We start from the raw sequence: 26,925 nt of genomic DNA, 5'->3' as shown, positions 1-26,925 counted from the left end.
AAACTCCCTGCCATTTTTGGACGTCCTTGTGTCCCGAAACGACAATACCCCTCAATTCTCCGTATACCACAAACCAACCCACTCAGGCCGGTAACTCCACTTCTCTTCGTACCACCCGACAGTCCATAAAGCATCAGTGGTGAAGACGCTGTTCAGAAGAGTTGAGACACACTGCAGCACAGAGCTTGACAGAAAAAAAGAACAACCCACGATATTCAAAGAACTCATCATGAACGGCTACCCAAAAGACTTTATTCAAAAAACCATTCGACGTTAAAAACACAACATTCGTCAAGAAATCAACGCACAAAGACCAACGCCACCACCAAAATACGTCCCTTTACCTTATGTCGAAGGTGTCAGCGAAACCATCGCCCAAATCCTGAAAAAATCGGGTCTCCAGGTTGCGCACAAGCCCACAAACACTGTTGTGCTTTGCCTACCTGTTCCCAAAGACCGGCCGCCGAGAGAAAGAGCCCAAGGCATTGTCTACCAAATTCCATGCGCCTACTTCGACGCAAGCTACATCGGCGAAACCAAAAATTTCAAAGAAAGAATTCGGCAACATAAGAACGGCGTCCGCAAATTCGCAAGAGAGCGCAATCCAGTAGCCGAACATTCCGAGGATTCCGACCATAGAATCAACTTTGAAGGAACCCGCATCCTCGGAACCGATAGAAATTACCACAAGAGGCTCCTTCTGGAATCCTGGCATATCCAAATCACCCCGAACAATATCAACCGCACAAGAGGAAACCTGCCCCCGTATATGCCCAGGGACTTCGCTCTTCAACGCAACGAAAAAAAGTTGACATGCAGCACCTCCCTGCCGTGTGCCAGCGCAACTAACCGCGTAAACCCCCTCCCCCGCGCCTTCCGCGACACAGCTGTCGTTCTTTTCACCCCCCCCCCCTCCTTTCCATACTTAAAAGACGCAATCTACTGCCCTCAGTCGCCCCTGATGAAGGAGCCGAGTGGGCTTCGAAACGTTGAGTTAAAGTTAAAATTTTGGTTGGAGATGTGCAGCTTATTCTATACATGCTGATCAAGAACTGCATGTCATTCAGGCGAAATCCTACACTCTTAATCTCGGTTAAACATAAACACCATCGGTTCCACTCAAGTTTCACTTAAATCGCTGTTCCTGTTATTTCATCTGGAACGAGACTATTTTGAAGTTGCTCTATATGAAAGGGCAACTTGATTTCCATCTTTTTTTGCGCTTTTTAACTGGAGGTACTGTATGCGAATCAGAGCTGTTGCAAAGTAGATGAAAGAACCAGGCACACAGACCTCTGTTGTTTGTTTCCTTCAAGGTCTGGATTGTTCACTTCAGTTGCTAGTTACGTACACTGATGTGTTTGATGTCTCGCAGTGATTTGGCGGCAAATGTCATGACAGGAATTTTATAATAATTATAATCATTTTATAAGTGCACACACATAGATATATCGCGGTTTTTCTTGCTCTCGTTTATTTCCCGTTAGCGTCCCCGTAGCACAGCGACAAAACAGCAAGATGACAGAAGAGCGCAGGGAAAAACAGCACGGCGACAAAACAGCACACCGGAGTACGGTGCAGCGCTGCTGGAGAGGTGAACTCTCACAACCATAACCGCAAAAGGTAAATCACAACACCTGCGGCAGCGACATTTAGAGTTAGCGAGTGCTCGTTTCGCGGGTTCATTAAGAAACAGGTCTGCCTCATTGATTAAGGAACATCGTTGCTTTAACGGTGCATATGGCAGAACTGGTGGCTTTGTACAGTCCTTGCTTCCTTGAAATTCCCTGCATTCATTCTACAAATCTGCTTCAGTTCGCTCCCACCTGTGTTTGTTAGGTTAGGCTAGGTTAGCTTTGGCGTTTCTTGTGGTTCCTTATGCAAAAGGGTCGAATTTGTCTAAAATTGATGTTTTGATGAAATCGGCTTCTAAGCGAAAAACTTTGCTTTCGTCAAATGTTTTGAAAATTGATGTTTCGAAATAATTCTGCTTGAAGTGAAAAGCAGCTTCAATATAATATTGTATTCCACAAATGCACGCTGGTGCATGAATTTTCAGGTCCGTTGGGTTGCCCATTTCACAAAGTACAATAACTACCGTTCAGGCTTAGATAACCACTGTACAGCGTCCTGGTTAAACAACAATCAATCAATCAATCAATCAATAAATACTTTATTCAACATCATCAGGATGTTGGGTGCGCCGGCAAAAAGCCAGTGATGAGGCTTGACGAGGCCGACGCACCCTACAGAGGCAGTTTGGTAGTGGCACACATAAACAACAAAAGAAAGAAAGAAACCAAGTTGATACAGAGAAGATCATGGATTAACATTCGAACATTTAGGGCATGAGGTAGTACAGTTATCAATCAGTTGTTCGTCAACTCTGATTCATCATTTAACCTGAAAGGAACCTGAAAATCTCAGCTCGGGCAATTCTGCCCTCGCTGAAAGTCAGCATCACATACTGGATATATTCAGTGCATGAAGACCCCGTACCTCGCTCCAAACAATATTGTAGAGCATTCGATTGCCGACAGCGCCAGTTTTGAAGAATGAGGACTTTTTGTACATCCAGAGCCCCAGATCGGGCGTATTTGCCCAACTTCAGCATCATGATTGTCAACCCGCCGAACAAATGCTTCCAGAACAACTTCTTCAGCGTTATTCATACCATTACCGACTAGAAAAGTGCATATTTGAGGTCAACAATATTACCCTACCCTGTTCCTTGCTTAGTATGCTAAACGAGCACTCGCTAACTGCAAAGGTCGCTTCCGTATGTGCTGTGATTTACCGTTCGTTTATGACTACGATTGTTCTCCCCTCCAGCAGCAATGTACCGCACTCCGGTGTGCCGTTTTGTCGTCTTGCTGTGTTTTCCCTGCGCTCTTCTTTCGTCCTGCTGTTTTTTCGCTGTGCTGTTTTGTCGCTGTGCCATCGTGTCCAGCGTGCTGTTTTGACGCTTGCTGCTTTTCTCTGTGCTGCTATGTCGGCATGCTGTTTTGTCGCTGTGCCGTTTTGTCGCTGTGCCATTTTGTCGCTGTGATGTTTTGTCGCCGTGACGTTCTGTCGCTGTGCCGTTTTGTCGCTGTGCCGTTTTGTCGCTGTGCCGTTTTGTCGCTGTGCCGTTCTGTCGCTGCGCTGTTTTGACGCATGCTGTTTTGTCGTGTGCTGTTCTTTTATGGCGCCGATATTAAAATCTTTTGCGCGGCTCTCTTGAAAAGAGGAATCACGCGAAGCCTTTGCAAAGTAAAGCTGCCCGTAACTGCCGTACTTCGTGAAGGCTCGCAGGCTGTCGTAAGATAAATGGGTAAACGTTCCCTTCCTTCATTTCTGTATTTTTAGCCTGGCTACACTCCGTGATCCACGTATTCGTCTCTCAAATTCCGGGCAGCGTTACTTTGCAAAGGCTTCACGTGCTTCCTCTTTTGAAGAGAGCCGTGCAAAAGATTTTAATATCAAGAGAATGCGGCGATAAGCGCTGAGCCCAACCGCAACAAACAGGCCTTTGTTTGGCGTATCACGCTTACACAGCCTTCTGCCTCTATACCCTGGCTGTGCGTAAAAAGCGGCTGCGTTTCAATGGAGGTGAAACGCTAATGCGCCCGTGTTCTGTGCGATGTCAGTGCATGTTAAAGATCCCCAGGTGGTCGCAATTATTTGGGAGCCCTCCACCACGGCACCTTTTTCTTCCTTTCTTATTTCACTCCCTCTTTTATCCCTTCCATTACGACTCGGTTCAAGAGTCCGCTGTTATGTGAGGTAGATACTGCACCATTTCAGTTCCCCAAAAATCAATTTTCAATTTTACTGCGTGTAAGCAGTCTTATTGACCTTAGGGATAATTAAAACTGCTCACGCACGTTACACTGGCTGACCCAATCAGCGAGCCATAGCACTAATGCGTTCACGACCGTCCCCAGGACCTTTTAAGCAAGCTGTCATCTCATCTCTTGGAAACGAAGCATACTCGCTCTCGGCGTGAACGTGCACTGTCTCCTATGACGAGTTCCGCTCGGCGCCGCAGCAGCAGCGATGCGTAACACGATATACCGGGCAGTTGCCTTAGGCGCATGATTCTGGCTCGGAGCCGGCGTTGGTCGACGTATAGGAATTTTTAGTTTCCGAAGTTGTGGCGTCGTACAACGGATTATTCCGGAGTCAGACGGCAGCACATGAATGAGAGCTTACACAACCGAACCCGAAGGCGGAAATAAAATTTGTCGGAACCTTACTAACGTAATATTCAACAGTCTGGGAAGGAAAAAAATTCAAGGGTCTCTACAAATCCGCCGTTAGAGTATGGCGCGACAGCGTTGATTGCTATTTGCTAACTTCTTTGTTGATTTTTTCCGGCTTGTAATTTCATAGTCATTGACATGCATAGGTAGTCATACTAGACCACGCGATACGTCACAAGACACACAAATTCTCCTTTTAGCTAACTCGAACGAACGTGCCTCAGTAGCCTAGAGGTCGTATATTGGTGTATAATTATAAGGATCATTGGTTCGATTCTGTCACAAAGTTCATGCCTGCCCTGTACAGCTTTGACCTTTGTTTTCCAGAAACATGTCGCGGAGCGGCGTCGACGACTTTTTCCCCCTCCCCCGCGGGGGAACGGCATTCTCACCATAGCGCTGAAGAGGTCACTCAAAACTACTCCCCCCCCCCCCCCCCCCTCCTAGCATTGTTGCCTTACAGGTGGCAAGCGCTTGCACGTGTTGGGAACAGCAGAAGCCGATTGAATGCCTCGGCACTGTTCGCGGCCCCCAATGACTCCTCGTGGGATTAAGGCATTGTACCGAATTCTTTCGACATTCTTTCATGCGTTCTTTTTTTCTTTTTGGGAGCTGCATTCCTCTGTGCGTGGCTCCTAAAGAGTCTTTTTTTCCCTGTGTTTTTTTTTTCATTCTTTGCCATGCGAAGGAGCGACGGGAACGCCGCGCGCTGGCAGTTGGTCTGGAGATTTCGGTGCATGCGGTCGTGAGTGAGGTCAGCCAGGGAAGTGGTCGGCAAGGAGCCTAGGCGGAGATCTGACGCGTAGAGCGCGGCGACGGTGGTCCCGAAGACGCGAGGCCCAAGTTCGCCCGTATCCTCAAGCCCCCATCAGCCCCGCGACGAGCAACCGCAGCCCGACGCTCCCTGCGACCGTACCTTGCCACTCCGCAGCTAAGCCATCGTTTCTCACCACTCACTTCAACTCTTTTATCTTTGTATTTTTGCTTTCTGTTTCTCGTTGTAATCCTTTGTACTGTATTTCCGTCTCGTAACATTTTTGTATAGCAATCGCCCTGATGTTTCTTTCTTTGTGTTAATTGTTGTGTTAACGTGTTCAACTGGTGCTTGTGTTATTTGCGTCACGTCCGTGTACGGCGCTATCTTGTCGGGCATATTGTAATACTTGGTTGTTGCTTGCCTAATTAAATTTATTCGCTACGGAACTTGCCTACGCCTCATGCCTCCGGTCAACGACTAATCAGGCGTGGCCCCTATCGCCGGTCAGCAGTCGAATCACAATCTTTCGCACGCAGGGTGGAGAAGTTTGTCGCTCCTCCCCCTCCGAACTTACGGAGAGTGCAGTGGTGGGCAGGTTGGCTCGATTAATTCTAACTTCGGCGCCAACCAACACCACAGCCGCCCACGATATCTTGACAGATTTCCAACTAATAACCCATATATGTTCAGTGTAATTAGTTCACTTATTTCCTTACATGTCGTAATGACATTTTAGCCATGCTACGGCCTGAGTCACATTTTAACATGAGTTAATAATTTTCGACCAATCCTAAATTAGTGTGGCAAAGCACAATTTTCCACTGAACGCCCGCCCTAACATTCTATCTGTAAAACAGCTTACAACAGGGAGCGATATATTGGAAGAATTAACAGAGTGCATCAAGCGGCCGCCAAAGAACCGGATCACGCGAGTGAAATGAAAAAAAATTCGCGAATTGGTTAAGGTGCATTAGGCAAACACACTGACGTCGACTATTGCATTACAATACTGGTCGTCAGGGAAACATGCAATAGTTTTATCTTGCTACGGTTCAGCTGTAGAACGGAAATTTGAGCATCAAAAGACTGGAAATAAACACCTGACAATGAAGGTGGCCATGAAAAGGAAGAAAAGTATCGGTGAGAGGAAGAGGAGCCGAGAGTCTTTCCAAGGAAAGAATATTCAGCACAAGTGGTGTCGACGACAGACGACCGTCTTAGCAAATAAAGTTGCAAAGACTAATCACACTACACTGCTCTGTTAGCGTCGGGGCTCGCAGAAAGCCTATTTCTGAGCCGAAAGAAGCAGTTCGGCTACATAGAGCGTAACAACAAGGTTTTTTGCGGTTTTGCTGGTCAGAAAGCGCTGCTTAAGACGTAGTTGAGTAGCGCTTGTTGCTGGGGTAGTCAGTGCATAGTTCTAGGAACAAACATTAGCGCAAAATACAGGACATTCACAAGAAGGGTGTACAGGACAACGCGCTACTGACAACTCAATTTTTTATTTTAAAAAAACATGTAATATATAGGCACACCGTCACGCCACCTATCCGCTGCAGCAAACGTCAGAATGATGTAAAGGGTCGTAAAAGCGATAAAAGACACAACACTAAAAACACGTCGTAGCTAAAAACAATAAGAGTGGCGGAAGAACATTAATGACACGTGGTGTATAGGGCCAAAGAAACATGATTGAATGAGATCCGACAGGATGATAACAAAATGAAAATACACTAAAAAGGTTAAAAAAGTTAATACATAAAAAGCACGTGAGACAAGAAAGCCCTTCTAAAAAGGCTTTGTGCACTGAACAATTGAGATTACGCCAACATTTAATGCATGAGAAGCCGCTAAAGCCGTCACGCGAGAAGCACTCTTGATCAATGGTGACGAGTCTAGAGATGTGAAGGCCTGAAAAAAACACTGCAATTTTGGAAAAAAACCGGTTTTTTTCGTTTTTTTCAGACGAGAAAAAATGGAAAAAAACATCGAAAATTTCACAATGCAATTTCAAGGTTTTATGATTGCTTGCTTTCAGTTTAGGTTTTTGCTGTGAAAATCATTACAGCGTGCATCTTTGAACGATTGGAGAGCAGCCGCCATCGCCGGTGCCAGGCAGTGGTTTTAAAACGTTCGTGCTGCGAGTACGCGGGTTGAAGGCCAGGTCACATATAAGATCGAGGCTTGACTTAAAAACACACTGATACTTGAACTCACGGCTGAAGTAGACCGAATGGCTGCAAATTCTACAGCGCGACACACACGGCATAAATAACATAGGCTGCTGTGCACGTAATCGGTTTTAGCCAAATAGAAACCTTGCTTTCTGGGTAGGACGGCTACACAGTAACACCTGAAACTCTGGTAACACTAAGCGAGATCAAGCGTGATGGACTCGCACTGCCATCTAACGAAATGTAGGCGCAACAAAGCTGAACCATTAACTACTACAGCCAATATCGTCTACAGTGGACAGGGCTGCAGAGTGCTGCCATCTGTATTCTGACAAAACAAACGCAAGCACGATTACTCGGAGTGCATGCCGCTTTGTTAGCGTGGTACACGGTTCTGGCTGTGACAATGGTCCGCCCGCGGTCGAATGTTTGGGAACACTTTTCTGTGTGCGAAACGTCCACTGGCGGGACAAAGCGAGCAGTATGCAAGTACTGCAGTGTTCAGCATGGATTTCCGAACGCCACACGTTTGACAAGGCACCTGTTGGCGTGTAAGAAATGCCCGCTGGACATCAAGGAAATTTGCAGCAAGGAAACGAACGCCAAACATCCTGCTGGTGTGTCAACTCAGTCATCAATTGAAGCAAGTGAGTCAGAATTCTGCAAACACGATGAAGAGCAGCCATTGCCAAAAAAAAATCAAGAGTATTGCGCCTTTTGTAGACCGCATGACTCCAGAGCAGCAAAGTCAAATCGACACTGCCTTGGCTCGAGCGATCTACTCAAGCAATGTGCCTCTCTCTGTGACTGAGAATGAACATTGGAGAGCAGCTTTTAAGATGCTTCGACCGTCGTATTCTCTGCCTTCTCGACACCTTCTGAGTGGACCTCTGCTGGACTCGGAGTACACTCGAGTGAAGCAACACGTCGAGCAAACCGTGAGAAACGCTTCGTGTCTGACACTGTTGACAGATGGATGGACGAACATTCGTGGCTAGGCAGTCATGAATTTCGTCGTGGCAACGCCAAAGCCATTCTTCTACTCAGCTGTTGAAACAGGCCAAAATCGTCACACTGCGGTGTATGTTGCTGCCGAGATCTGCAAAGTGATTGAATCGCTGGGAAGCGATAAAATAGTGGCGCTAGTCACAGACAATGCCAGCAACATGCAAGCAGCCTGCAGTATTGTTGCAAGCAAATACGAGCATATCACATGCATTGGATGTGCAGCTCACGGCCTGAACCTGCTTTTGAATGATTTGATGAAACTAAAGACATTGGAGGATGTCCATCGTACGGCAAGGCAAGTTATAAAGTACGTGAAACGTACCCACATCGTTGCTGCGACGTTGCAGGAGAAACAAGAATCAATAGATGGTAAAGGGAGATCCGAAACTCTAAAGCTTCCGAGCAAAACAAGGTGGGGAGGCATGGTTCTGTCACTTCAAAGCCTCTTGAGAAACAAGGAAGCCCTTCAGCAGACCGTGATATTAAGTGACCTCAAAGTTAATAAGTCCGTGCGAGAAACTGTTTTGGACGAAGACGCTTTCTGGAAGTCCGTGCAAAGCTGCCTGCTCCTCATTACACCAATTGCGTCAGCCATAACCTCACTAGAGTCGGACAATGCTCTGCTGTCCGACGTTCCACAAGCCTTCCATTCCATTAGAATTGAACTTGCAGCAAACCTGGCGACCTCCGCGTTGACAAGCGAGGAACAGATTCGAGCGAAAGAAATGATCACCAGGCGCGAAAAGCTTTGTTTGAGACCAGTCCACATTGCTGCTAATTGCTGGATGCAAGATATAGAGGAAGACACCTGGACGATGCGCAGATTGCAGACAGTTTTGAGTGGATATCTCAGCAAGCAGGGCACCTTTCATTGGACATCGGTAAACTGATTTCCAACGTAGCAGAGTACAGGACATCCGCAGGAATATGGTCCAGGACAGGGGTCTGGGACTCAGCGAAGCACGTGGCCCCATCTACCTGGTGGCAAGGCCTTTGCACCAACCAGCCGCTAACTCCTCTGGCTTGCCGACTGCTGCAGATACCACCATCATCCGCCAGCTGCGAACGAAACTGGTCACGTTTCGGAAACGTCCATACAAGGATTCGCAACAGGCTTTCAGGGGAACGCGTTCGAAAGCTTGTGTATGTGCAGTCGAACCTAGCTGTGGACACAACTTCAATCCCTGCTGCTGCGCGTAGTGCCGCATCCAGCGACAGTGATTCTGAGTCCGATATGGGGTGACTTATAGATCAGGTTTCATGTTCCCATTCTCGGTGCAATAGAACAAGAAGTTCGTTCCACAAATATGATATTTATACCTTCATATTCGCCTCAAGTGCAAATCATTATTTATCTTCGCGGTGCAATAGAACAAGAAGTTCGTTTCACAATATGACATCTACAACTGCATATTCGACTCAACTTCGGAGCATTATTATTGATCGTTGTGTTTTTGCAAATAAATCTGTTTTTGTCACGTTTTGCAAAATTTCCAATTTTTCATGAAAAAAACCCTGAAAAAAACGGTTTTTTTCATGCCATTCAAAATTTCTTGAAATTTTGCATCTCTAGTGACGACACAATGAATGACGCGGCAGTTAAAGTTCATTCCTTATTCATTCATTCATATTTTATTCATACACCGGAGTGTACAGGAGGCCAAGGTAAAAGCCGTTCTACGATGGCTTGAGGGGTCCCTAGCCTCCAAATACAGTGGCAGCGGAAAGCATAATCACATCAACAAAAAAGATTACAGCCTTATGCTACTTGTATGTGAGCATTCTCAAGTATAGAAAGATTATACAGAGATTATACAGAGAGAGGGAGGATGCAGCGATGGAATTGCATAACCAGGCCTGGAGTGCGGCCTGATCTCGGTGACCAGAACCGACAACGCACTCTCTCACCAGAGCAGGATTTGGCCACCCTGGTGTAGTACTTGGCCACAACCTTCTATGATCAAACCAATTAACCCTCGGCCCTCAGTCCGCAGCGGCTGCAGAGCAACTGACCACGGCGGCGGTCAGACCTGTGACGCAGCGGAGGGTGCTAAGAATCTCTGGCTCCGGACAGGCCGCCATTGTAATCTGAACCTGGCAACGTTTAACGCTAGAACTTTAGCTAGTGAGGCTAGCCTAGCAATGCTGTTTGAGGAACTAGCGGGAATTAAATGGGATGTGATAGAGCTTAGCGAAGTTAGGAGGACAGGTGAGGCGTATACAGTACTAAAGGACGGACACATACTGTGCTATCGCGGGTTAGAGGATAGACGAGCACTAGGTGTGGGATTCCTCATTAATAAGGATATAGCTGGCAACGTAGAGGAGCTCTACAGTATTAACGAGAGGGTAGCAGCTATAGTAATTAGGCTGAATAGGAGGTACAAGCTAAAAGTGGTGCAGGCCTACGCACCCACATCCAGCCATGATGACCAGACCGTTAAAAGTTTCTATGAGGACGTAGAATCGGCAATGAATAAATTAAAATCGCAGTACACTGTACTGATGGGCGACTTCAATGCGAAGGTGGGCAAGAAGCAGGCTGACGACCACGCGGTAGGTGACTATGGGATAGGCTCTAGAAATAGCAGGGGAGAGTTATTAGTCGAATTCGCGGATAGAAATGATTTACGGATCATGAACACCTTCTACCGCAAACGAGAAAACAGGAAGTGGACCTGGAAGAGCCCCAACGGTGAGATTAAAAATGAAATCGACTTCATACTATGCGCTAAACCTGGCATCATTCAGGATGTGGCCGTCCTCGGAAAGGTGCGTTGTAGCGACCACAGAATGGTAAGGTCTAGAATTAGCTTAGACTTGAAGAGGGAACGGAAGAAGCTAGTGAAGAAGAAGACCATTAACGAGTTAGCCGTAAGAGGGAAAGCACAGGAGTTTAGGATAGCGCTGCAAAACAGATATTCGGGTTTAACTGAGGAAGATGATCTTGATGTTCATTCAATGCACGATAATCTGACATCGATAATTACCTAGTGCGCAGTAGAAGTAGGCGGTAGGACAGTTCGAAAAGATACCGGGAAGCTATCTCAGGTGACGAAAGATCTGATTAAGAAGCGCCAAAACATGAAGGCATCTAACCCTACCAATAGAATAGAACTAACGAAGCTATCAAAGTTAATAAATAAGCGCAAGGTAACCGACATAAGGAAGTTTAATATGGAGAGAATCGAGCATGCTATAAAGAACGGAGGTAGCCTAAAAACAGTGAAGAGGAAACTAGGCATAGGTAAAAACCAGATGTATGCATTAAGAGACAAGCAGGGCAATGTCATTAGCAATATGGATAAGATAGTTAACGCCGCCGAAGTGTTCTACACAGACCTGTACAGTAGCCAATGTAATCAGAGCGTTAATGAGAAAGACAGCAGTGCACAGCAATGCGTCATCCCGCCAGTAACGAAAGATGAAGTAAAGAAAGCCTTAGAAGCAATGAAAAGGGGAAAAGCAGCTGGGGAGGATCAGGTAACAGCAGATCTGTTGAAGGATGGAGGGGACATCGTGCTAGAAAAACTAGCCACCCTGTATACGCAATGCCTTATGACCTCAACCGTACCAGAAGCTTGGAAGAATGAAAACACTATCTTAATTCATAAGAAGGGAGACGCCAAGGACTTTACAAATTACAGGCTAATCAGCTTACTATCCGTTGCTTACAAAGTATTTACTAAGGTAATCGCTAATAGAGTCAGGACAACGTTAGACTTTAATCAACCAAATGATCAGGCAGGGTTTCGTAAAGGATATTCCACAATAGATCATATTCACACTATCAATCAGGTGATAGAGAAATGCGCAGAATATAACCAACTTCTATATATAGCTTTCATTGATTAGGAGAAAGCATTCGACTCAGTGGAAACCTCAGCAGTCATACAGGCATTGCGTAATCAGGGGGTAGAAGAGCCTTATGTCAAAATATTGCAAGATATATATAGCAACTGCACAGCTACTATAGTCCTCCATAAAGTCAGCAATAAAATTCCAATAAGGAAGGGCGTCAGGGAAGGAGACACGATCTCGCCAATGCTGTTCACCGCATGTTTACAGGAGGTATTTCGAGGCCTGAATTGGGAACAGTTGGGAATAAGAATAAATGGAGAATACCTAAATAATCTGCGATTTGCTGATGCCATTGCCTTGCTGAGTCACTCAGGATGTGAACTGCAAATCATGATCAATGAGTTAGACAGGCAGAGCAGATGGATGGGTCTAAAAATTAACATGCAGAAAACCAAGGTAATGTCCAACAGCCTAGGAAGGGAACAACAGTTCACAATTGGCAGCAAGAGCCTAGAAATTGTGACGGAATACGTCTACTTAGGGCAGGTAGTGACAGCTGATCCGGATCATGAGAGGAAAATAACTAGAAGGATAAGAATGGGGTGGAGCGCATATGGCAAATTCTCGCAGATCATGAGTGGCAGTTTACCAATTTCTCTCAAGAGGAAAGTGTACAACAGAATAATCTTAACCGGTACTCACCTACGGGGCAGAAACGTGGAGGCTAACGAAAAGAGTTCAGCTTAAGTTAAGGACAACGCAGCGAGCCATGGAAAGAAAAATGATAGGTTTAACGTTAAGAGATCGGAAGCGGGCAGAGTGGGTGAGGGAACAAACACGGGTTAATGACATACTAGTCGAAATCAAGAGAAAGAAATGGGCTTGGGTAGGGCATGTAATGCGAAGGCAAGATAACCGCTGGTCCGTAAGGGTAACGGAGTGGATTCCAAGAGAAAGTAAGTGTGGCAGGGGGCGGCAGAAGGTTAGGTGGGCGGATGAGATTAAGAAGTTTGCAGGCAAAGGGTGGACGCAGCTGGCAAAGGATAGGGTTAATTGGAGAGACATGGGAGAGGCCTTTGCCCTGCAGTGGGTGTAGTAAGGCTGATGATGATGATGATGATGATGATGATACAGAGAGATATACAGAGAGATTATATACACCGAGATTATACATATTATACAGATTATACAGAGAGGATCTACGAAGTACATACATGTATGCACAAAAAACAAGAATTGAAACATCCATGATGACTGTCAGTTTTTGAATAGCTGTTTAAACTCAGACAGGGTTAATTTCACAAGATCAGTGCCTTGTCTATTGTAATCATTTAGAAGCCTTGGTAAAGTATTCTGGAGCATTTGTGCACCATAATTGGTGCGGCATTTTGGGATTTTCCAGTATTCTGTGTTTCTTGTGGGATATGGCACATCAATTTGAGTCAATTCTTGGACGTCGAAAAGGAGAAATACCGAGTGTTTTGAGCTTAATTAGAACACGCGAGACAGTACATAACGGTATAAATCATGTGCTCGGTGCACGTTGAATTGTTTAAAGACAGGAGCAGACGATTCTGTATATTTTAGATTTGCAATTATGCGTAAGATTATTTTTTGTAGTTTTAACAGCTTGTTTAAACTTGTCGTGGTAGTGGTGCCCCATACTAAAAAGCAGTAATGTAGAGATGACACAAAGAGAGCATTATATATCCTTAGTTTTACTGATTGTGGAAGGCAGTAACGGTGGTGAATACTTATTCAAGTGACCGAGCTTAGCTTCTGCAATAAGTTATTTACATGATCATTCCATTGTAGATTTTCTGAAAAATAAGCACCCAGAACCTTAACACATGGAGCAATATCTATTTTACAATTTCTAAAGGTGATATCATGCTTAAAGCTAATGCGTCTGCTCTTTGGACGAAAAATCACTGCCTTTGTTTCTTTAGTGTTTTTTTTTAGATGGTTATTGCTCGTCCAGGTATCAAGCTTTCCTGACACACTATCCGTTCTCATTATTAAATCAGTTTCATAAGGTGACGGGATAAAGATACTCGTGTCATCCGCATATATGACTAGCTTAATGCCGGGACAATTGTGGGTTATGTCATTTATATAAAAATTAAAAAGTAATGGTCCGAGAATGCTTCCTTGCGGGACGCCCGCAATAATTTGTTGTTCACTAGATATGAAGTTATTTACTGAGACAAACTGTATACTGTGTGAAAGATAGCTTTTTATTAACTTCAAGCGGAGACCGCGGATTCCATAATGGTGTAATTTATCAAGCAAAATAGAGTGTCTGATGTAGTCGAATGCCTGGTTGAAGTCCACAATGATACCAGCAACCAGCTGTTTATCCTCAAACTTCTTAATATGTATTCCTTTTGACACATGAGAGCCAGTTCAGTGGACATATTTTTTAGAAAACCGTATTGGGCTTTAGTTATAAGATTGTATTTGTTGCAGAAACAAGTTATTCGCTTGAACAGAACCTTTTCTGAATTCTTTAAAAATACAGGAAGAATAGAAATAGGTCGATATTTTGAAACGCCAAGACTGTCGCCTTTCTTGAAGATAGGCATGACACGCGCGACTTGCATTTTGTAAGGAAATATGCCGGAAGAAATACGCAAGTTTGAAAGGTATGACAGGTCTGGACCGATAATATCTATCACGTATTTAACAGGTCTAATCTGCAAACCATCATAGTCGCAGGTATGGGGAGTTTTTAGGTTTAAAAAGCTAGAACTGACTTCAGTTGCATCTGTTGGCTCTAAAAATAAATTGTTAGGATTTTCTGCATGGTCCTAGTATAGAACAAGTTCCATGTGTTACAGCGCTGAAGTGTCGGTGTACAAAACAGCCATTAAGTGTATCGACCATATTTTGTCCTTTGAACACCTGTCCATCATGAAATATTTCTGTGACCATCTTCGTCTTTTCATTTCGCCCCATTAGAGAATTTAATTTGTTCCACATAACCTTTGAACCCGCCGAACAAGAAGAAAAAACGCGAAATTGTTTCCTTTATGTTTTCGAATATGTTTCCCTTGACTTCTTCAGTTCTTTGTTTAGAGAATTGCGAAAGAATTTAAAATTGGCAAAATCTGCCTCTTCGCGGGTATGCATAAACTTTTTGAACAGACGGTCTTTCTTTTCAATTTTTCTCAGAAGCGGGCCTGTTATCTATGGCTTTCGAAAACCTTTTCCTCTGGGGGCAGGTTTGTAAACAAAATAATTTTTGTAGACTGAAGTGAACGAGCACAGAAAAGCAATAAGCAATGTTCACGTCACTCTCACGAAAGACATTGTCCCAGCATAATTTGATAATTTCTAGGCGAAATGCATCAAGAGCTGCCTGGGAAATAACTTGATAGGTTGTAGCCACAACTGGAAAAAAAAATTGTAATATTCATATCAGTGCTGCAGCATATCGGTAAATGATCGCTGACAGAACACGCGAGCACGCGACTTTTTATGGAAGATGGATCGCAGTTAGATATAAACAGATCTAAGATAGTTTCTAAGTAAAGGGTGATACGCGTGGTTGAGCTTATCACTCATACAACCACCGGGAGAGCGGTAACAAACAGCGATGACAAGGGCATGCACCTGTACACACACAATCTCGTAATTGCGGGTTACTCATGAAAACTCCGAAAGTAAGGTCGCTGGCAAAGACTCACTCACAAGTAAAGACACGCCTCCTCCCCGGCGAATAGACCTGCACACGCAGGATTTCATCCCTGGGAACTGGAAAGTATTTGCACTGTCGGACTGCCATATTTCCATGAAGATGAGAACGTCGAAATAATCATTTAGCCTCTGAAATAAACATTCGAGCGCTGAAACTTTGTTACTAATTGACTGCACATTTAAATGAAAACAGTTCAGGAGACCCTTTTTTGTAGCTCCAAGTGTTGCAACTAAATCGTTTAATGCTACCTGGCCCAGTTGCATGGCAATTGGACAGGAAAAAAAAGTATTCTTGGTTTGAGAGAGCAAGCTACGTTGGAAGGTCAGATTGGCTTCGTATCAAGATAGCCCGGTCACCGTCTTCCTTTCGCAGGTAGATTTTGCCGTTCCTATGCAATGCCTAACGGTGACCGTTATCTTTTGCCCAATCCTTCACTGTGGGAAGCAGCTGGCGGTTTTGGTTCGTCTTGTCTTCCCGAATGAAAAGACCAGAATTCTTTTTCTTCAGCTCATTTCTAGCTTCAAGCCATTGATCCCTGACAACTTGTCTTGCATATCGAACAAATTATACCGGGCGTTTGATCATGCTTAGTAGGCAGGCGGTGTATAGCAGAAATATCCATTTCAGAGATGTTCGGTATACCAACCAATTGGACAATGGAATTTACCTTATCTACTAAATTTTCGTTTTCTGAGACCTTTACGCCATGAACTTCCAGGTTTAATCACCTACTTCTCCATTCCAAGTCATTTAGCTCAGTCCTCAGTCGCTCACTTTCCTCGCCTGTGCTTTGGACCCTGCCCTCTAGAGCTTCCACTCTTCTACGAAGCTTTTTTGTGTCATTTTCTTGTGTTGCCACGCGAGTTAGCAGCTCATCATATTTATCGGACATTAACTTCACAGCTTTTTCGATGTTAGGTACGGTTTTTTTCAGGGGCATTAGGGCGTTCAATTTCTTATTAAAGCACATCAAGATAGACCTGAGATCATTTATTTCATCTGACATAGATTTTGCGGTCTCATTTCTTGTTTTGCGCTTGGCAGACCTGCATGTAGGGCATAGCCATTTCTGTTTTGCAGATTCAGATTTACTCTTGTATTGTTTTTCTGTTTCCTGTTAACCCAGCGCAGCTTCCAAAGGTGTAGGAATAGGTACACTCCCCACATACGAAAGACCCTTAAGCTAAGGCAAACTCTGTTACATGTGGGGCAAACATGGTCAACACGCATCATAACCAAGAAAAGGCAGATCCCACTTTTTACAGCAGTGGCAGCGGCAGCAGCAGCACGTATATTATAGTAGTAGAATTGCAAAAAAAAAACACCAATCTGCAAAAAGGCAGAGTTGCGTTTAGCAGTACATTCCTCGTGCTGCTGCCGCTGCCATTATAACCACCAGTGCCTCCAAACTCTGCAGGTTGAAAACGGGCTTATCGCCGCAGATGGCTATTGAAGCGTCGTCAGTTTCCACCACTGGCTCCGAGGAACCCGCTGTAACTGTCTCGCTCAGCGATAGCCAAGGCAGTTGTGAAGTGCTTTGCTAATTAGATATTTCAGGCGGCGGAGCATGTAGGCCACAATGCGATGGAAATTTGATGCCGTGAATGAGATGCGAACGGCTTACTAGCACTGCGTCAAGTATGCGTCACCACTCCTTGAAACCTGCGGACAGCTTGTTGTTCATGGGACAGTGCCTTGGTAGGCAAATACTAGCAGAACTTTTTGCTGGGCTAGTTGGTCCATTCTGACAATAGTGAAAACAGCGCTAAAGAAGAAGCCGGAAGGCGAAACGAGGAAGTGACAGGAAAGAGCGCTGACTGACAACTGAATTTATTGAGCGAAACTCGCGCAATATATAGGAAGGCAGTGGCAAAGATAGTCAGATGCAGTCAACGTCACATGATGCAAAGAGCCAAAAAGCGATAAAAAACAAAACAAGGTGATAAAGCCAACAGTGAACTGAATCTCAAAAGGGGTGGTAACAAAAAGGAAACTACACTCAATGACTATACACAGTTAATGTCACATGGTGTAAAGAGCCATAAAAGCGATAAAACCACAACAGGGTGAAAAGGCTAAAAGTCCGCAGAAACCCAAAGGGATGGTAACAAAAACTACATGTTGACTTAAACAGTTATTGTCACAGGGTGTAAAGAGCCATAAAAACCGATAAAACATACATAGCAGATAATAAGGGTAAAACCGATAAAAAACTGAAGAAATGGAATGGTGGAAAGAATAAAAATTAACAGAATGTAGCAACGTAAGGCTAAAAAATCCACGGACCTTAACAAAAAACGATGCAACAGTGACACTCAACGATTGAAACACGCGTAGTTAACAATAAAAATTTTAGCAATGTTGTTCCAAAAAGGCAAGTTCACTTCCGTACAAGGATTTAGACGCGTCACTGACACATTCCAAGCCCTTTCTTTTTATAAAGAAAGCTTCCTTCAATTCCCGGGCTACACTGTCTCTACTCCTATCAAGAACTACAGTTTCGCGTAAACGAGGCATGCATTTACACTCCTTGCAATGAAGCGCTAGATTAGAGCCAGTGCCTTTTTCAAGTGAGCGCTCATGTTCCCTTAAACTTTCGTTCAAGCACCTTCCAGTTTGTCCAATATAAACTTTGTCGCATGTAAGCGGTATCTGGTAAATCACCCCTACCCTACACCTGACGAACATGATGGCATGCTTTACGCCACAGGTTTGCTGTCTCGGCTTTTCGTTATTTATCCTGTGACACAACGTAGCTAGCTTGCAAGGGGCAGAAAAGACTACGGGAATCTCATATTTATTCGCAACCTTTTTCAAATTATGTGCTACCCGGTGGGAATACGGGATAACGGCTGGCCTCCTATATATTGCGCGAGTTTCGCTCAATAAATTCAGTTGTCTGTCAGCGCTCTTTCCTGTCACTTCCTCGTTTCGCCTTCCGGCTTCTTCTTTAGCGCTGTTTTCACTATTGTCAGGTAAATACTGACTGCATGAAATCGTAGCGCTTTATGCGTATAATCATCACGGCTGAGCACAATGTGGCACAAACACTTTCCTAAGAGCGTTTCCTAACAACGTGTGAACCACGGTGTTAGAAGTACTTTAGGTGATACGACGACGCCCCCGGAGGCGAGACACATTTGTCCCTACTTCCCTCGTCCGCCTCTAGATGGCGTTAGCGTGAGTCGGGTCGCCCGTGGCCGTTGCCGAGCCTGTTTCACGTTTCGTCTTACGGGTGATCCAGTGAACTCTGGCGCTGCGGCGTTGATTTACGCTCCTTAAGCGGAGAGCATTACGTTGCACGGCACTGTTATCGTCGCTGAACGCTTTTGTTTGCATTGCAAGCGAATATAGGCGGTTTTAAGCCTGAAATCGGCGTTGATCGTGATGTGCCGAACTGCGGAGTGTGGTGCTGTTGGGGCGGCGCATTGTGATTTGATACGTTCAGTTTTTACCATTTTAATTTTTATTTTTCACTTGCCCAATGCCTCCAACTCAGTTTCATGAGAGTGGATAACACATATCTATATTTGTAATGCTTCAAGCTGGTACTTGTGTAAACTGCAAACAAGCTGCAGATGCGATTCCGCAACACAGAGGAAATGAGGCAAGTGGCAGAGTTCGCGATACACATGATTTATTTTGACGAATGCCAGTGAACAGCAAAGTAATCATCAGCGATGCTAGCAGTTCTTGACAAGTAACAAAGACGGCAGTGACATAAATTTAAACGAAATATCGACAGCAACGGCAGAAAAAGACAACACACATGGAAACTCTGAACTCTAAACGTAGTTCTGTACATCTTTAGCCATAGTCCTATACACAGTATCATCTCATGACAACCCATTACGTTGTTCCATAAAAAGGCAGCATGCCACTTATGCCAGCTTTGAGAGTTTGCGAAGGTTTTGGCTTTTGTGGGGCTCATTTTCTTGAGCTGTTTGCAGTACTGGCGCATTCGCAATCCGACATAGTAGTGCAACACTTGTGCCATTATATCTCTTTTATGTTCTGGACATAGAAAAGAGAAATTGAAGTTTTCTAGCGCGTAGTCAATGGTGATGTCATACAATTCTTGTCATCAGCGTGCTTCTGAAATATTTCTTTTGTCTGCTTCACAAAGTAGAAGAGCGCGGAGTGAGGATGTTTAAGCCCTCCACGGGTTTTGCACATTAAGAGAGCTGCTTCAGGCTTTCTTGCCACATTATCTGTTGCTACTAGCCCGAGTCTACACTGTGAACAGCCCGTGTTTTTCAGTAGCTTTCTGGACAGAAAGCCTGTCACATAGTAAACAATGCAATCTGTCACACTGGCCGCCATGGACACATTTTCAAACACAGCCTCGCATTCAATTTCGTTCTCCACATAGCCATCAAGTTTTGTCTTAAGCTCTTCCAATCGAGACTGACTAGGCGCATCTTCTAAAAATGCAGCTGTCAGATCTGAAAGACTCAGCAGACGCGGTTCCTCTTTAGCCTCCAACTGGCAGTTCACGTACTTAGGCGGTTTCATTAGACTGTAAATAGACAGCATGCTGTAAAGCTGCAGAAAAGTTGGCAGATAGGGGTGTTCATTTTGGCCACCTGCATGACGGATGACGCCAAAAAATTTTTCCAGAACATGTTGATTAAATTTTGCTGTCAGGACATACTTGAAGTCGCATTTTTCCAAAAGGTGTTTAGAAAGATGCATTGTGAAAAGTATGGTCACTCGCAACCCTTCAGCAGTTGAGTCTGAAAAAAAGTTGTGGCGATCAATTTTTCTAGCCTTGACATCCTTCTCCCACTCATTCAGCCACTGTAAAGAAGACTCCAGCACTTTAAAGTCCTCGCCACCCAACCTCAGCCCTTCGTTTGGATGTCTGCGATTTAGTGCACCAAAAAAATTATTAATTCTGACTGTGAACTCAACTGTGCTTTCTACATTTCGGAGTCCCTTCATTCCTCTCTTGGAATAAAACTGCAGGCCGTTTGCAACGCTCATACTAAAAAGCTGAGTAGCCAGCTTTACTCTCATCTTTTCTGTATTAGTTGGATTCAAATGAGAAAACGACAGTTTTGGACATACCCTGAGTCGGCCTTCAGCTTTCACGTCCACCACATAGAGCTTATCATAATGCGAGCAAAACACTCGGCTCCCATTGATGCTAAACATTTCGTACTGCAACAGGCGATTGCGTACACATTTGATGAGATATGGTGCGTCCGAAAAAGCAAAAACATCACGGTCGCGACCTGCAGGGTTCAAAAAACTATTTCTAGCGCCTTCTAGAACTCCTGTTACACCGAAATGCTTCCACATTGACTGGTTGGTTGCAGCACCATCACACACAATTCCATCGACAAGTGCACCAGCATCTTCAAGTAGAAGGATAGCCTTCATTATAAGTTGTGCCAGTATTATCCCTTTCGTTGGTCCACGGCTTGCAAAGACTGCAATAGGTTGGAAATAATTTTCCCCAAAAGAACGGAACGCGAAGACTAGTCCATGGTCTGCCAATTGGTTGGGTGCTTGTACCTCGTCTCCGAAGTCCGCATGACCAATGTAGGTCATTGTCCTCGCATTAACTTTATTTCCTTGCGGACATGGATCTCATCAAATATCAGAATTCCATGCCGCTTAAAACTACCCTTTGTCGCCAGCTTTCTTTTGAAGGCAGAGAGGAAACGGGTGTCAAAGCCACAATTAACACGCACCATAGATAAGTACTTCCTTATAGTTAATGTGCAAGGAAGTGGTAAGATGTTGTTGTCTCTTAGGAAAGAGTACCCTGATGGACTGCGTATATGCAAGAGAAGACAGAGTAAAAGCCATTCTTCGGTATAGCATCTTCTCTTTTTGTTGGTGCATCTGGCAGCTGCTATGATTTCTTTAATAGCTGCTGTCTGCCCTTCTGGAAGTCTCAAATGCCGGAGCTTGTCATCTAGGGCTCATCAGAAATGGACGATAACTTTTTTTGAGTGTCCTTGAGTTGAGTCGTCAGTGCCTTCACTCTCTTTGTCAGACGGCTAACCGATTTCTTCAAAGCATACTGAGCCCTTCTGAAGAGAGCACCATCGCCCTTTTTAGCAGTAGTCATGCGGACGTATTGTACGGACTTATTTCCAGTACTTTTGCTCAGAATGCGCTTCTAGTGTATTCGAAGTGTTGTTTTGAGGCACTTGCAGCGCGGGCATGCAGTCTCGGTACCCTTTACAAAGAAAACACAGTTATTGTGCCGCCTCCGGCTTGTGATGTCAACAAAGGCAGTAGCTGGGCGAACATTTGTGTACTGCTTGACTCCTGGTCCACCAACACACAAGCGCATCTGGTGCACATGCAGCAACAGCTTTTCAATATCAGCAGTGCATGCTATATCGCAAGGAACTTCAAGAGACTGAAGAGTCACACGCTTACCTAGCAAGGCAACAGTTACAACAAGGTCCGAGTCGATGCTGATTGCTTTCCTTACTATTATATGGCTAGGAGGAGCACCCATATAGCTATACCTGCCATCAGGTTTAACAGCATCGGGCAGTATCACTGCGGCTCGAGAAATCTGCACCTCACAGAACACAATCGCCTGCACCCCATCGATGTCAGTTTTATGGCATGCCCACGCATCAGTTGGCAAAGTTATGCACCCAGGATTGTGAAAAACTTCATCGAAAGGCCCTTTCCTGAGTTCAGCATCCGGACTGGTCGAACTTGAGCAGCTTTCAGGCGCACTTTCATTGTCCACACTGGATGATTGCAGGGATTCGCTTGAAGTTCCGCCGTCGTTGGGTGCCTGTGTGCCCAATGGGCCGTCGTCTGCAGCACGATGCCGCTTGGGAGCGGCGGGATTCTGACGATCCATAGGCTCTTTTCTTCGTTTTGTCTTCTTCGACAAGTAATCCGGGCATCCGGGAAAAATCGTCGGAATGGCGTCACCAGCCAAAGTAGCTATTCGTGGCGCACTTGCTAACACTTGACCGTTGAAATGAGCCTCCCATGTTTTAGTGACGAAGCTCGGTTCAAAGTGCTTCTCGCACACGTGGTCAGTCGGCTGCAGCAAGCGGTCCTTGCGCGCTATGGCGTGTCGCCAAGCTTTAAGGCGGTCCTCATCCTTTGGAGCTGCAAACAGGGACACCTTCTCAGAGCACGTCTTGTAACCGGAGTTACATCTAGGAACGAAGCACTTTCTCCCCATGTCGTCACTTTTTCATCACTGTGCGACTGGGCGCAATGGTCGGTGAGAATAATCGCTTCTCCGAGCAATGATTCTCGTGAAGAGCGCGTGAGCGACGGCGAATGTCAAGCACAGCACAAGAGCTAGCTAGCACGTGGAGTGAGCACCACGCGCGGAGATAGCGCTAGAATAGTGCGGCGATGGGACACGGTAGACCCGACCGGCCCGACCACGTGGGCCCGACACACAGTGGCGCCCTCTCACGGCATTCTCGGAAGTTCGTCCGAATGTTCTCCGCGACGGTTGCAAGGCGGAGGCGCGCCGTCGTATCACCTAAAGTACTTCTAACACCGTGGTGTGAACCGAGCCGCCTCAAAAACTTTGTCATATGGTTCAAATTGTTGCCCTGAACTTGATCACAATATTGCGGTCACGTTTGGCGTATTGTTGACCAATTGACATAGAGGGCAGTTTCAGCAGTTTCGGGCGTTAGGAAAGAAGCATCGGAACGCCTCTAACGTGAGCGCTACGCATTCTACGCACAGATATTGCGTGGCCGTTTGTGCCGTTTACAGACTGAGAAAAAAAGCTCGCCGCTATGCTGAGGAGAGGTCTGGGTTAACGATAAACACAGAAATGGTCCTGGATTTACTCTTGTTCAGAATCTTTTCGCTTCAAGGTCACATCAAATGACATTTCATCTCTCGCTTGCATCCACTCGCGCTAGAAAAAAGGGTGGTGCCATTCTGAGATTACGGCGTGGCCTGTGGCTCAGTTGAGAAAAAGGGCCCGTAGCGGCGATTGCATAAACTCAGCATAGTCGGGTCAACTTTGTCTATATTTTCGGGAATTATCCTGAATCATGCAAAAAATAGCGAGCAAGGTATAAATGAGATGGCTGGGCAGATGGCGTTTATTCGCTAGGAAGGGTAGGGAGAATAGACTGGCTTGCTGGGCCAAGACAGTAACTTGCACGAGTCCTAAAAACACGCCGTAGGGCTGGGCAAAGCTGCGCGACATATTTTCGTCCCGAAAATGGTCAATCCACATCGCGCACCAAGGAGAGATCTTCTCTAAGCGTCTGCTCTGCCTCCTCTGGGCTTAGTGCGAGAATCAGCCAACACGATGAGTCGACAAGCTTGCACGCTTCCTGGAGTGTTCCGCCAGTGCTATAAGGCGCTGGCAACCGTCACTTTTCTCTACTTTACCAGCAGCTTGCTGCTGAGGGTTGTCGGAGTGTTCCTTCGCGTGTCAAACCGAATCCAGCGCCGTTATACCAGCATTCTCTAATAACCGCCCTTCCTAAAAGGAATGAACATGGCGTTTTAAAAATATGTCGTTGCCAAGGATTCGTTTTTGCCCGCGCTCGTACATCCTAGCCACTTCTGTTCCCGAAAGTAAATCTAATGAGAAATTATTCACTAGCTTAACCGGCAAATGCTATTTCGCTGTAATGCTTCAGTGACAAAACCAATTGCGCAAACTGGATTTAAAAGACCCATTGTCTGCCCTATTTGAGTAAGAATTCATTTTTATCCAAATGGTGCCGTACTGGGTTCACTGAATTTGAGTTACACCCTTTCATATGTACGTTGACTGATTACTTAGTACTGAAGCACACTCCTCCATCTCCTCATCTGATTGGATTTCTTGTTAATTGCTGTTTATATTAGCAGAGGAGTAATGTCGTTTTTGTGAATGTTTTTTTTTTAATTTTTACAACTGTCTTCTCTGATTACGGGGATCCTGTTTAGAGGTGTTAAGTTTGAGAATTCCTGTTAACAAAGCTAATTTAATGATGGCATTGCTAAGCTGATTTCTTTATGGGTTGAATGGTTCTCTTGAGCACCTACACGAGTAAAACTCAATGCTAGTTTTCAACTTATACAGGCAAAAAAGTCAGCCCTCTGGGAAGAAAAAAATTCTTCACGATTACCAGTGGGGTAGTTCAAGCAGTATGACAATGCAGTAATCTGGGCCAAGTAGTGGGCACACACTGTAACCATAAGGAAAACGTCACACGGAGAACCACACGTCTTTTTATTTCAAGAAGGTTAAAATCGAATTGAGTGTGTTTGGCATGGGGTGCCAAATTATTAACAGCACCTATAACTTCATTGGACTTGCGTGGTAACTCGATGACAATGTGCCTGACATGCGCAGTGCGTAAGCCGCGCTACCGTGAAATCTGTAAATACGACGCCTCGCAATAAACGTGTGTCTTCTTGTTATGGCCTTCATGCTATCGAGTGCCGTCATTGCGATTTGATACATGGTGTCAGAAGTGTGGAGTTTAGAAGGGTGTGCTCGATGGGCCAACCGCTGCAGAAAGACGAACCAGGAGTGGAAGGGGCCGGCGTGCAAGCGTTTCGAATGCTGAAGTCTCCGAACCTTTGCAGCTCTCGGGTAACTAGTCGCAGAATTGGAAACGGTGTAAGGAAAATCTGCAACTCTTCATCATGACGCGTAACCAATACTCTTCGTACGGGTTACGCGCACGAATTAAAACCCGAAGCTATTTCCCAACCCAAACTTTATTATCCGTTCACTACGCATTGAACCACAGCCACTTATACTACGGTATCTCATCTTAGGGTAACATCTATCCTATTCATCTTTGGCCTTTAATATAACTGCAAAAGCAAGCTATGCGCATCATAACCTCTACCCCTCGAATGTCACCATCACGCATTTTGTTCATAGATTTAATGGTTCTACCTATCTCGGATCTTTATTTTTATAACATTGGTATCCTATTTTTTAAGATTCTTCATCATCTGTTCCCGCTAAGCATATTTTCTCCCGGCACGCTCATAAGCAACATTGTCACACGTTTTGCGCTGCGTAATAAATTTTACTACCTAAGGTCAGAACTAACTACTGGAAACAATTCCTTAGTTTTTCATCCATATCATTTTGGAATTCTTTGAACTTTGACATCAAACAAACTAATACGTTTTGTTTGTTCAAGGTCAAATTAAAGCTTTTCCTTCTTAATATGTGATTTTTTTTCCTTTCTGTTATTGATCCGATGTATCGCGGCATATGTGAGTGTTTTATTGCACTATCACGATGAAAAGAAACGCGAACAGCGGAAAGCGTGGCTTTCCGCACAATCCGCGCAGCCTAGCATCGGCCCGCTGGCCTGAGGATTCGTGTCCAACTCCGATATGCTTGGCTGTCGTTAGGCGGATCGGCGCTTTCAGTCTGCGCCGCCTTAGCACTAAAATCTTGTTCCGGCCGGCGGTATCGAACCGCGTTTTTTTGAGCTCAGAGACGACCAGCGGACGATACGCTTTGCTTGCTGTTATGCTGGAAAGTATAATACCCTTTTATTGGTCCGCTCAGAAAAAAAATACAAAAAGAAACATAAACGAAAGAGAGAGGGAGCCCGGACCAGCAACGCTTTACCGGGCTTAAAGCCGGTAAAAAAAGAAAAGAGAAGGAGCTAAACGCTTAAAGAGCTTAATTTAAAGAGAGAAGCAGGAAAATAGAAACAACAAACAGCGTGCTGTAATTCTGTCGCGATGATTGGGAGCTTAATCGAATAGAAGTGTTGAGTGGAAGCCAGATATATCAGGTTCGTAGATCTGGATCGAAAAGATAAAAGCTTCAAGAAATAAGAACGATGACTGGAAGTGATGCTGCACATGCGTGTTCTATCCTACGCCGTAGGAGCTGAGCTACTGGCCCTAGTTTAATTAGATTGAAAAGAACACCATGCCGCGAGTGTCCGACGCCGACAGGATGGAAATGGTCGCTTTATACCGCCAAGAAACTCACCAGAGAAGAATCGCGGAGATTACCGGAAGAGCGCTCTCAACAGTCAACCGAGTTTTGAAAGCCTGCAAAACTGAAGGTAGACTGTTTCACCTTCCTAACGGTTCCCGGCCACATTCCACAACCACGGAGGAAGACCTACTTATGGTTGCAGCCTCCGTAGAGAACCCTTTTTTCACTGCGCAGCAGATCAAAAACGAGCTGGGACTAAACGTGGCTGTCCAAGTGGTCCGACAGCGCCTTCACAAAGCAAGACAACTGCAAGAAAACCTTTGCTTCCGGATACGAAAAAACCACCCGTCTACTGT

The 26,925-nt window shown here is 45.1% G+C and overlaps 1 protein-coding gene across 3 annotated transcripts in view; it reads right to left on the bottom strand.

Moving 5' to 3' along the window:
- Positions 1-26,925, bottom strand: part of LOC144102007 (cytochrome P450 3A4-like) — a 115,274-nt gene that overhangs the window by 75,839 nt on the left and 12,510 nt on the right. The window lies entirely within an intron of this gene.

Source organism: Amblyomma americanum, chromosome 8 (assembly GCF_052857255.1).
Source record: "Amblyomma americanum isolate KBUSLIRL-KWMA chromosome 8, ASM5285725v1, whole genome shotgun sequence".
Classification (NCBI taxonomy): Eukaryota; Metazoa; Arthropoda; class Arachnida; order Ixodida; family Ixodidae; genus Amblyomma; species Amblyomma americanum.
Note: the sequence above shows the minus strand (reverse complement) of the source record. Positions and strands in the feature narration are given on the sequence as shown.